The sequence below is a fragment of the Helianthus annuus genome, chromosome 6 (assembly GCF_002127325.2).
Source record: "Helianthus annuus cultivar XRQ/B chromosome 6, HanXRQr2.0-SUNRISE, whole genome shotgun sequence".
NCBI classification, from domain to species: domain Eukaryota; kingdom Viridiplantae; phylum Streptophyta; class Magnoliopsida; order Asterales; family Asteraceae; genus Helianthus; species Helianthus annuus.
In genome coordinates, this window is record NC_035438.2 from 83536195 (window position 1) to 83549459 (window position 13265).

Below are 13265 nucleotides of genomic sequence, written 5' to 3' on the forward strand. Positions count from 1 at the left end.
CAAGTAAATAATAAAATTCATAGTTTCTTTACATTATTATAATAATCATTGTTTTTTATGTTATAAATTATTTTTGTTTTAGGTGAGAGGCCACGGTTATGATGGTGCAAGCAACACGCGGGGAGAATTTAATGGGTTAAAACTCGTCCGTCAGCACATGACATCCATTGTTTTGCTCATCAACTTCAGTTGGTTATTCTCGTTGTTGCAAAAAAAAAACATGCCGGTGTCAAAACTTTCTATGAATTCCTTTCCATGGTTGTCACTACGGTTTTAGCTTCTTACAAAAGAAAAGATATGTTAAGGGAGTAAAAAAATGCTAGAGTGGAAAAAGAGATACTTGAAGGTGAAATTAAAACGGGTAAAGGATTAAACCAAAAGGTTTCCCTAGCACGAGCCGGTGATAGGCGATGGGGTTCACATCATAGAACCATCATCAATTTGCTTAGATTGTTTCCGGAAGTTGTTACCGTACTTCAATATGTTAAAGAAGATGGAGATTGCAGTCAACAACGGACAAATGCAAAAGGTATTCTATCGTATTTTAAAAAACTCGAGTTTGTTTTTTATATGCATTTGACGGGAGATATATTAAGTTACACAAATGCTCTCTCAAAACACCTTCAACAAGAAGGTAAAGATTTATTAGAAGTTGTAACACCTCGTGTTTTCGAATGTTAAAGTCAAAGTCAAAGTTTGACTTCTTTGACTGTTAATAGTCTATTTTAAATTTTGTATTATGTGGAGTAAGTGTTATCTAATCAAAGTGATCGAATATTTATCACTGCGAACCGTTTATCGACCTTGAATAGCAGGAAGTAACAATGCGATAAAGTTAATCAATCAATAATCAAGCTAATCAAATCATCATCGAACTCGAAACTCGAATTATGCGAACTTTGGTATTGCTATACGTGTGTGTGTGCCTTATGTGCTACTTGTGCATGCCTACTTTATGTTATATGTGTGGTAACCAATCGAATCAAATCGAAACTCGAAGCTCAATCGAACTCAACCGAAATCGAAACGAGAATGATAGATGCTTATATGTTGATATAGTAGTTGGGACTGAAAGTAATTTGAATAGGAAACTCTATCGAATCCGTATCATCCTCCATCGAAATCGAAATATCAGAAATCGTCGCCCAAACGCTCGAAAAGGCCGCGGATCGAACAGGAACTCACCAATCGAACAAGCCAGTCGATCGGACAGACTGTCCGATCGAACAGGCTATCCGATCGGGATGCCTGCCGATCGGCCAGCCCTTTCCTCTTTTGGAGCCTATAAATAGCCCTGTCATTGTCATCTTTTCCACTTTTGGAAAGCTCTGACCGACCAGCTCGTGTTCTTCATCTTTTCTCAGATTTCTTCCGATTCCGGTAAGTTTTCACTCCAAATCTTGTATGTTTTCTATCTATACACACTTCCACACATTTCTATCTTTCAAATCTTGAATTCTAACCGTGAAATCATCAAGATCTGAGTGTTCTAGGGTGATGTCATCATGGTGTTCTTCAAGAACTTCATGTTTTGGCGTCATTCCACCAAGAAACACTTAGATCTAGCCGATTTTCACATTAATTAACAAAGATCATTCACAGATCTAAACATTTCACAGTGTGAAAGATTGAAAGATGGATTTTCCAACTTTCTTTCAAATCTTTTACACTCAATGCCTTCAAACCGGTAGAAACGGAGCTTGAGCCGACTCACCAATTATTCTAGTAGTTGGGTGGGTCAAGATTCGGATTCTATCTGCGAAGTTCACCGATTTCGGGTTAAACCTCAAACGACCGTTCCGAACCAGCTCACCGGCCGGACTTGGGTGATTCCTGTCCGAGCAGGGGAGACAAGTAAGAACCAAGGTCCCTTGGTTCAACTCGTTGTCAAACTACTTCGATATAACGTCAAGTAATCAAAACAGCCAAGTGTTAGACGATAGGCCGACCAGGTCAGGATGTTGACCGATCGGTTAGGCTGTCCGAACGAACAGCCCAACCGATCGGACAGGTCAGCCGATCCACCAGGCCAGCCGATCGGCTAGCATATGGCCCACACTTTACAAAGTTATGAAGTCTGGTGTTGAACGAAGTAATGTTCGATCGAACCTTTGTTTGGTAAACATTACTCTTTGGATCATGAGATACTATGCTTCAACACTTAATCGATTTTCAACTCGTCAAGCCTTAGAGTGCTGTCCGATCGAACAACTGAGGTGTCTAACCGATCGGTTAAGCTGACCGATCGAATGACCCGTTCGATCGATCGACCGACCTGAAAGGTAGGAACACTTCAATGATTTTAAATACTGCAACAAACTTCAAAAGTTCAAACCATCATACACAAACACATCCTACACAAAGGAAGAAACAATCCACTGAACAGACTAACCGATCGAGCCTGCCGGCTGATCGAGTAGGCTGTCCGATTGGAATGTCTAGCCGAACGGACCAGCTGTCCGATCGAACCTACCGTTCGATCGACCGGGTTGTTCGACCCACTGTCACTTGTTTCCATCTATTGCGTAACTCATCGTTATACTATCGAACTATTCAGGCTAACCCTACTCTCAAGCGCTCCCTTCAATCCATTAACCAATCGTTGTGAGTATACTCGAACCCTTTTTGCTTTAGCACTTTTGGGTGTTACATACGTTACTTATCAAATCACAATCGAACACACTACTCAATTATTTGAATGCTAACCGAATCGCATGTGGTACATGACTAAATGAATGCTTGTTGTTATGTTTACACGTGGAATGCTGTCTACCTGCCTTAGCAACATAGTACTATAGTTTGGACTCAGCACCTGTTCACATAGGGGTTGTTAAGGACAATTACTTGCATGGATTACGGTGGTAATCGTGTATTGCGAACTATCTCGGACAGTCAACCCGCAATCGTTGGTATCGATAGATCCATGTCGATAATTAACATGCTTCGTTTTCCTCTGTGTACGTGTTGGTTATGCGTAAACTATTTCGAACTCTATATGCTATATCAAACTTGTATGCTCACCTTTACATTATATGTATTGACTTTATTTTAACGTATGTGACAGGTGTTTAAGATGTTTGCTTGCTAGGGAAGTGAGGCTTGAATAAGGCTCTAGAGGCCCCCAACAAATAGTTGTCTGTCAAGAACAAGCTTCTAATGCATAGTTGTCTGTAGATCTTGTCAGGCTGGGTCTTTAGGAGCATTTGAACAATATTTATTTGTTTTATTAAAAATCTGAGTTGTTGGAACAGGATTAATTGACTAGATGCTTTCTATAATAATATATTTTATTATTTGGGATACGGTATGGGACGTATCATTTAACTGAATAATGTAAATAGTTGTTGTGGAAACTTCTGGACAATCTGTTTCACTCAGTGCCATGCCCCGATGATTCCGCCATCGGTTGGGGTGTGACAGATTGGTATCAGAGCCATAACTATAGGGAATTAGGTTAGACACGACCTAGTCCGGGTCGCTGTCTTAGAGACCTAGACTATAGCTAGGAACCAACAGACCAAGCTTATGTGCTATATTCTGCCAATCTTCGCTATCACTGCACTCGAATTTTTCAATTAAAGTCAAGCGATTTAGTCAGGATTAGGTGTGAAAACCGCAAACTCCCGACTAAAATTGCTTGATCACTGCTGATTCTATCAATTTATCAACGATTTTCTATAATAGACGAGGAGAATTATGCCAAATCAGGAGTGAAATCCATATTTTGATGAATAATCTCCTCACTTTTTCTAAAACAAGGAAGAAGTTGCTAAGCCAGGGGTGAAACCCTAACCTTGACAACTTGTTCCGTTACTTATTCTATCTCACCAAAGCTTCGACGGACTCCAACGACCTGAACTCACGAGTATGACCTAGGGAATGTGCGCGGAATGCCCAAGAATCGAGGCAGACACGTGAGTCCCGAAAGTCTAAAGTGACGACAAATCTACTGTGAATAGTCGAATCGCTTTGGGTGGTCGATGTCTAATAGCCGCAGACAATTTATTTCTCGATTTTATATGATTCGATTCTGAGCCCGCACTCGCTGACTCTGATGACTCGTTGATTTTATGTGTTTATGTGTATCTGTTTGTTACGTGTTTAAATTTTGAGAAGTTTGTTTTCGATTTTGCTATCACTCGATCGACACACACAACTCGCATTGCCGTTCTATCTCAAGTCGATAACAAGTTGCTGCAATCTAGACGATGTTATGCTATACTATTCGACTATATGATGCTACTCGATATGCTATGTGCGATTGCTATAATTGAATACTTGCAAAACTTAGAGGCAGTCAGGATACTGTAGGTGCTACTGTGTGCTGATAGGTAAAATTTCGTGACATTATCTGCCTCTGTGCTTAATGTGTAGGTGTAATGTGCTTCTGTGGTTATGTGGATTTTGTGCCCTACTTGTTTATGTGCTTTTGTGATTGTGTGATCTTCATGTCTATGTGTTTATGTGATTCATGCCTTATCGTGTTCCTGAGCTTTAGTAAGTACTAGACGTGTGAGGTGAGATTCGATTTGTTATGTCTGAGACCTTCGACGATGTCTATTGCAGACTATGTCGTCATCTGCACGCCGAACCCCTCTCATTCGCCAAGAAAAGAGAGACAAGCGTCTCGCTGCTATCATCTCCAAGCAAGTGACTAAAGCCGTGAGCGAGGTGTATGAGAATGTCAGCAAATCGTCGGAGGAATCCCGAGCCGACGTTCCTAAAGATGCAAACAAGACTGCTTTCAGCTTCAAGCAGTTCAAAGCATGCGGACCTAAAGAGTTTACTGGCGAAGATGGCCCTACCGCCATGTTTCACTGGTTCGATTCAGTTGAAGTCACTCTGCGCCAAAGCGGCTGTCCTGAGAATCTCCGCACCCTCAATGCAACCGGTGTCTTCCAGTCCCGAGCTCTAGACTGGTGGACGGCCGAACGAAACAAGCGCGGAAATGATGCAGCTTATGAGCTAACCTGAGAAGAGCTAAAGGCCATTATGATGGACGAATTCTGCCCTCCCCATGAACGCCAAAAGCTGGAGGATGAGTTTTGGACGATCAAGCAGAAGGATGGAGACAACGCTGCTCTAACTGCTCGCTTTAAGCAGCTTAGCATCATTTGCCCTGATCAAGTCAAGTCGTCAGATATGGCTATCAAGAAGTACATTCGAGCCCTACCTGACTGTGTTTCCGATTTTGTTCATGCCGCCAAGCCGTCATCTATCGAGGAGACTTACCTACTTGCCGCTGAGATCAATGACAAGCGGGTAAAGTCTGGTTTTTGGGATAAGCCATCGAAGTCTCTGCATCAACTCACCACAGCAGCAACCACCGACACCGCCACTGCTTAACCCTCCAAGTCCTCACGTCGAAGGAAGAAGCACAACAACAACAGCTCCAGCAACAAGAACTGTGCCGTCGCAACAACTGCTGCCCCTCTTCAAGCTGTACCAACTCAACAGCAAATGCACCACCGCCCAGCTCCAGTGACCAATGCACCGCCAGCAAAGCGTGCGTACACAGGTCCCCACCCGCTCTGCCCGACATGTTCATATCATCATCCGGTGGGACTCGCCTGTCGTTACTGCGCTCACTGCAACCTCTACAGTCATTTCAATGCGAACTGTCGCTATGGTCCCCGTCAAGCCCCAGTTTAAGCTACTGCTCATCAAGCTCTACTCCCCGCCCCTCAAGGTCAACCAGCAGCTCAAGCACCTGTAGTCAATGCTCGAATCTGCTTTACATGTGGTGATCCTAATCATTTCACCAACATGTGCCCGAACAGGGTGGTGAAGCAAGAGCCCCAGCAGCAACAGCAGCAGCCACAGCAGCAGTAGCAAGCAGCCCGTGCCCGAACCTTCAACATCAATGCCCGTCAGGATCAGGCTGACAACAACGTGGTCAATGGTACGTTCCTTGTGAATGGTATCTATGCATCATGTTTGTTTGATACTGGAGCCGATAACTGCTTTGTGTCGTTTGAATTTGAGAAGCTCCTTAGTCGTAAGCGCTCTTATCTCCCCTCGTCATCCGAAGTCGAAGTCGCTACTGGAAGAACTGTCGCCGTTAATTCTGTTCTCCGTGATCGTACCCTTGAGCTCAACAATCACATCTTTCCAATCGACCTCATTCTGATGCAACTCGGAAGTTTCGACGTCATAGTAGGCATGGACTTTCTTCGTGAAAACCATGCTGAAGTTGTGTGCTTTGATAAGATGATTCGATTCTCGCTCGCAAGTGGTGATATGCTATGTGTGTATGGTGAAACAGCTTCGAAAGGTCTCAAGCTCATGTCGTGTGTTCAAGCGAGCAGGTATCTCCGCAAGGAATACAAAGCCTTCTTGGCCAACACTGTAGTAGCGGGGAAGGAAAAGAAAAAGAAAGCCGAAGTCCAAGACGTCCCAGTGGTCCGTGAGTTTCCTCAGGTGTTCCTTGATGATCTCCCTGGATTACCGCCAAGTCGTGATATCGACTTTCGCATCGACCTCATTCCTGGAGCTAACCCCGTTGCCAAAGCCCCTTATCGACTCGCTCCATCCGAAATGCGGGAACTCTCAAGCCAACTCCAGGAATTGCTTGAAAAAGGCTTTATTCGCCCGAGCACCTCTCCTTGGGGCGCGCCAGTCCTTTTCGTTAAAAAGAAGGATGGGTCGTTCCGGATGTGCATCGACTATCGGGAGTTGAATAAGTTGACTATCAAGAACCGTTACCCTCTGTCTCGAATCGACGACTTATTTGATCAGCTGCAAGGTGCCAAGTGTTTCTAGAAGATCGATCTACGTCCAGGTTATCATCAATTGCGGATTCAGGAGGAAGACATTCCCAAAACCGCTTTTCGCACTCGATACGGCCACTATGAGTTCGTTGTTATGCCTTTTGGTTTAACCAACGCACCCGCGGTTTTCATGGATCTGATGAATCGTGTGTGTAAGCCATTTCTAGACCGTTTCGTCATCGTGTTCATCGACGATGTCTTGATCTATTCCAAGTCAAAGGCCGAACACGCGCAACATCTACGTTTGGTTCTCGAGTTACTACAGGGGAATCAACTCTATGCCAAATTCTCCAAGTGCGAATTCTGGTTGGAGGAGGTTCAGTTTCTGGGTCATATCGTGAATAGTGAAGGTATACACGTCGATCCCGCGAAGATTGAAGCAGTTAAAAGTTGGATTACGCCTAAGAACCCGTCTGAAGTTCGTTCTTTTCTCGGACTAGCGGGCTATTATCGACGATTTATTGAAGGATTCTCTAAGATCACTGTGCCGCTTACCGCTCTTACCCATAAAGACAAGCCTTTTGTGTGGGGAACTGCACGAGAGTCTGCCTTTCAAACCCTCAAGCATATGTTGTGCAATGCTCCAGTTCTCACACTGCCCGACGGAAGCAATGGTTTCATTGTCTATTGTGATGCTTCCAACCTTGGTCTTGGTTGTGTTCTCATGCAACGAGACAAGGTTATAGCTTACGCATCTCGTCAGCTCAAGATCCACGAGAAGAACTACACGACCCATGACCTTGAGCTAGGCGCGGTTGTCTTTGCATTGAAGATTTGGCGACACTACTTGTATGGTACCAAGTATACGATCTTCACCAATCACAAGAGTTTGAAACACATCTTTAATCAGAGGGAACTTAATATGCGTCAATGCCGATGGGTAGAACTTCTTAACGATTACGACTACGAGATTCATTATCACCCAGGCAAAGCAAATGTTGTTGCCGACGCACTCAGCAGACGGAGTTATGTGCTCAGTATTCGCAATGTCCAAGCCCAGCAAGATCTCGAAACTCTCATTCGCGAAGCCCAACATGCTTGCTTTAACGAGCGCACATTGAAGAAAGAGAGGATCTATCATGATGGAGCTTAGTTAGTAAGCAAATCCGATGGGATCTTCTATTATCTAGACCGAATTTGGATCCCTAAGCTGACCGATTTGCGAAAGATTCTAATGGATGAAGCCCACAAATCCCGATATTCTATTCATCCCGGTGCCGATAAAATGTACCAGGACCTTCGCTATAAGTACTGGTGGCCGGGCATGAAACGGGATATCGCTCTCTATGTTGGAAGTTGTTTACTTGTGCAAGAGTTAAGGCTGAACATCAAAGACCTTCTGGCTTACTCGAACAACCGCCGATACGTATGTGGAAGTGGGAAAGTATAGCTATGGATTTCATAACCAAACTCCCGCCCACGCCATCAGGTCACGACAGTATTTGGGTTATAGTTGATCGTCTAACCAAGTCAGTCCACTTTTTACCAATACGAGAAGACTACAAGGTAGAACGACTAGCCCAAATCTACACCGACGAGATCATTTGTATTCATGGTACGCCTCGCGACATCATCTCTGACCATGATGCTTGGTTTACCTCGCGATTGTGGGAAACGTTTCAAGCAGCTCTTGGTACGTCGCTTAATCTGAGTACCGCATTCCACCCTCAAACCGACGGACAGACTGAGAGAACGATCCGTACTCTTGAAGACATGCTCCGTGCGTGTGTTATAGATTTCGGTGGTAGTTGGAACAAATACCTGTCACTAGTCGAATTCTCGTACAACAACAGTTATCATGCCAGCATTCAAATGGCACCATTCGAGGCCCTATATGGAAGAAGATGCCGTTCACCTATTGTGTGGCACGAGATCGGTCATTCACAACTAACCGGTCCCGAGTTACTACAAGAAACGACTGACAAAATCCTCCAGATACGAGACAACTTATTGAAAGCTCGAAGTAGACAGAAAAGTTATGCCGATAGAAGACGCAAGCCCCTTGAATTTGACGTTGGCGACTATGTACTCCTAAAGGTATCACCTTGGAATGGTATAGTCAGATTCGGCAAGAAAGGGAAACTGGCGCCTCGATATGTTGGACCTTTCAAGGTTTTGGAAAGGATCGGAAAAGTTGCCTACAGACTCAAACTACCAGAAGAACTTAGTAACGTCCACCCGACTTTCCACGTCTCTAACCTCCGAAAATGCCTAGCTGACCATGATTTAATCGTACCGCTCGACGATCTTCAAGTGAACGAAACGCTACACTTCGTGGAAAAGCCTGTCGAGATCATGGATCGCCAAACCAAGCAACTCAGACGCTCACGCATCCCTATCGTGAAAGTCCGATGGGAAGGCAAACGATGCGCGAAGTTCACTTGGGAACTCGAAAGCGACATGAAGGCCAAGTACCCGCAGTTGTTTAAATGAAGATCTGAAGCGTCAAATTGGTAAATCACGGTGTTGTGTAGCTTTCAGCCTAATTTCGGGACGAAATTCCCTAAACAAGGGGAGGCTGTAACACCCCGTGTTTTCGAATGTCAAAGTCAAAGTCAAAGTTTGACTTCTTTGACTGTTAATAGTCTATTTGAAATTTTGTATTATGTGGAGTAAGTGTTGTCTAATCAAAGTGATCGAATATTTATCAATGCGAACCGTTTATCGACCTTGAATAGCCGGAAGTAACAATGCGATAAAGTTAATCAATCAATAATCAAGCTAATCAAATGATCATCGAACTCGAAACTCGAATTATGCGAACTTTGGTATTGCTATACGTGTGTGTGTGCCTTATGTGCTACTTGTGCGTGCTTATTTATGTTATATGCGTGGTAACCAATCGAATCAAATCAAAACTCGAAGCTCAATCGAACTCAACCGAAATCGAAACGAGAATGATAGATGCTTATATGTTGATATAGTAGTTGGGATTGAAAGTAATTTGAATAGGAAACTCTATCGAATTCGTATCATCCTCCATCGAAATCGAAATATCAGAAATCGTCGCCCAAACGCTCGAAAAGGCCGTGGATCGAACAGGAACTCACCAGTCGAACAAGCCAGCCGATCGGATAGACCGTCCGATCGAACAGGCTGTCCGATCGGGATGCCTGGCCGATCGACCAGGCCTTTCCTCTTTTGGAGCCTATAAATAGCCTTGTCATTGTCATCTTTTCCACTTTTGGAAAGCTCTGACCGACCAGCTCGTGTTCTTCATCTTTTCTCAGATTTCTTCCGATTCCGGTAAGTTTTCACTCCAAATCTTGTACCTTTTTTATCTATACACACTTCCACACATTTCTATCTTTCAAATCTTGAATTCTAACCGTGAAATCAACAACATCTGAGTGTTCTAGGGTGATGTCATCATGGTGTTCTTCAAGAACTTCATGTTTTGGCCTCATTCCACCAAGAAACACTTAGATCTAGCCGATTTCCACATTAATTAACAAAGATCTTTCACAGATCTAAACATTTCACGGTGTGAAAGATTGAAACACGGATTTTCCAACTTTCTTTCAAATCTTTTACACTCAATGCCTTCAAACCGGTAGAAACGGAGCTTGAGCCGACTCACCAATTATTCTAGTAGTTGGGTGGGTCAAGATTCGGATTCTATCTGCGAAGTTCACCGATTTCGGCTTATACCTCAAACGACCGTTCCGAACCAGCTCACCGGCCGGACTTGGGTGATTCCTGTCCGAGCAGGGGAGACAAGTAAGAACGAAGGTCCCTTGGTTCAACTCGTTGTCAAACTACTTCGATATAACGTCAAGTAATCAGAACAGCCAAGTGTTAGACAATAGGCCGACCAGGTCAGGATGCTGACCGATCGGTTAGGCTGTCCGAACGAACAGCCCAACCGATCGGACAGGTCAGCCGATCGACCAGGCCAGCCGATCGGCTAGCATATGGCCCACACTTTACAAAGTTATGAAGTCTGGTGTTGAACGAAGTAATGTTCGATCGAACCTTTGTTTGGTAAACATTACTCTTCGGATCATGAGTTACTATGCTTCAACACTTAATCGATTTTCAACTCGTCAAGCCTTAGAGTGTTGTCCGATCGGACATGCTGTCCGATCAGGTGACCACCTACTGAGGACTTGCAACTGAGGTGTCTAACCGATCGGTTAAGCCGACCGATCGAACGACCCGTTTGATCGATCGACCGACCTGAAAGGTAGGAACACTTCAATGATTTTAAATACTGCAACTAAAACTTCAAAAGTTCAAACCATCATACACAAACACATCCTACACAAAGGAAGAAACAATCCACTTGAACAGACTAACTGATCGAGCTTGTCGGCCGATCGAGTAGGCTGTCCGAATGGAATGTCTTGCCGAACGGACCAGCCGTCCGATCGAACCTACCGTTCGATCGACCGGGTTGTTTGACCCACTGTCACTTGTTTCCATTTATCACGTAACTCATCGTTATACTATCGAACTATTCAGGCTAACCCTACTCCCAAGCGCTCCCTTCAATCCATTAACCAATCGCTGTGAGTATACTCGAACCCTTTTTGCTTTAGCACTTTTGGGTGATACATATGTTACTTATCAAATCACAATCGAACACACTACTCAATTATTTGAACGCTAACCGAATCGCATGTGGTACATGACTAAATGAATGCTTGTTGTTATGTTTACACATGGAATGCTATCTACCTGCCTTAGCAACATAGTACTATAGTTTGGACTCAGCACCCGTTCACACGGGGGTTGTTAAGGACAATTACTTGCATGGATTACGGTGGTAATCGTGTATTGCGAACTGTCTCGGACAGTCAACCCGCAGTCGTTGGTATCGATAGATCCATGTCGATAATTAACATGCTTCGTTTTCCTCTGTGTACGTGTTGGTTATGCGTAAACTATTTCGAACTCTATATGCTATATCAAACTTGTATGCTCACCTTTACATTATATGTATTGACTTTATTTTAACGTATGTAACAGGTGTTTAAGATGTTTGCTTGCTAGGGAAGCGAGGCTAGAATAAGGCTCTAAAGGCCCCCAACAAATAGTTATCTGTCAAGAACAAGCTTCTAATGCATAGTTGTCTGTAGATCTTGTCAGGCTGGGTCTTTAGGAGCATTTGAACAATATTTATTTGTTTTGTTAAAAATCTGAGTTGTTGGAATATGATTAATTGACTAGATGCTTTCTGTAATAATATATTTTATTATTTGGGATACGGTATGGGACGTATCATTTAACTGAATAGTGTAAATAGTTGTTGTGGAAACTTCTGGACAATCTGTTTCGCTCAGTGCCATGCCCCAATGATTCCGCCATCGGTTGGGGTGTGACAGAAGCGGTCAACTTGATAAATGATACAAAATGAGCATTAAATGCTTTAAGACAAAATGGGTTTGAGCCGATGTTGGAAAAAGAGACTTCCTTTTGTAAAAAAATACGACATTACAATGTTGGACATGACTGAAAGTTATGGTAATCGAAGAAACCGAAAGAATGTCATTGCAAAATTGACATCATTTTGAAGTAGACATTTTTAATGAGGTTTTGGACATGCAAATTCAAGAATTAGGAAATCGATTTAGTGAGGTAACAGCCAGTTTGATAAAAAATATATCGGGTTTAAATCCTTCTAACGGTTTTTCTAAGTTTGACCCATCGAAGATATTGGCGTTTGCTAAGATGTACCCGGATGATTTTACTACACAAGAAATAGGGAGTTTTTTTGGTCATATTGAGTCATTTCGTCACACAATAAGCGATGATGATAACTTTGAAAACTTGAATGGAATAAGTGATCTTGTGCGTATTATGGTTGAAACGGGAACGCATAGTTCTTGTCCTTTAGTTTATCGGGTAGTTAAGCTAGATTTGCTTTTACCGGTTGCAACCACAACCGTTGAAAGATGTTTTTCGAAATTGAAGCTTCTGAAGACGGATTTATGCAATCGAATTGGCCAGGAATTTTTGAACAATGCTATGGTTTGTGCGGTCGAAAAGGATTTTTTACGTGAAGTAAAAAACGACGATGTGATGGAACGATTTCAAGGTATGAAAAAAAGAAGAGGACAAATCTATTAGGTATTTGTTTTACTTTATTTATTTATTGTTGTTTTTTTAATATTGTATGATTGCACGGTAAAAAAAAATTGGGATACCCCTGAGTTAATGTTCTAGTTCTGCCACTGCAACTCGGCTTATCTCGGATTATTTGCATGTAATATATTTATCTTATATACATTATAATAGATTGCAAAAACTGATTATCGTCTAATATTGTATTTCGTTGAAATTTAAAACTTATTTTGTGTTGTTGAACTTGATTTCACATGTAATGTATTACTTTGAACTTATTTTGGATATGTTCTTTAGAGCTTTTAAATAATATTTTAGAGCATGATTAGGGGGCGCCCCCTTATAAAGATTAAACAAATTAGTGTTATCCGCCCGTTAAAATGGATAGCGCTCCCCCATAAAATTTTGGAATCGCCCCCCTTGAACTTT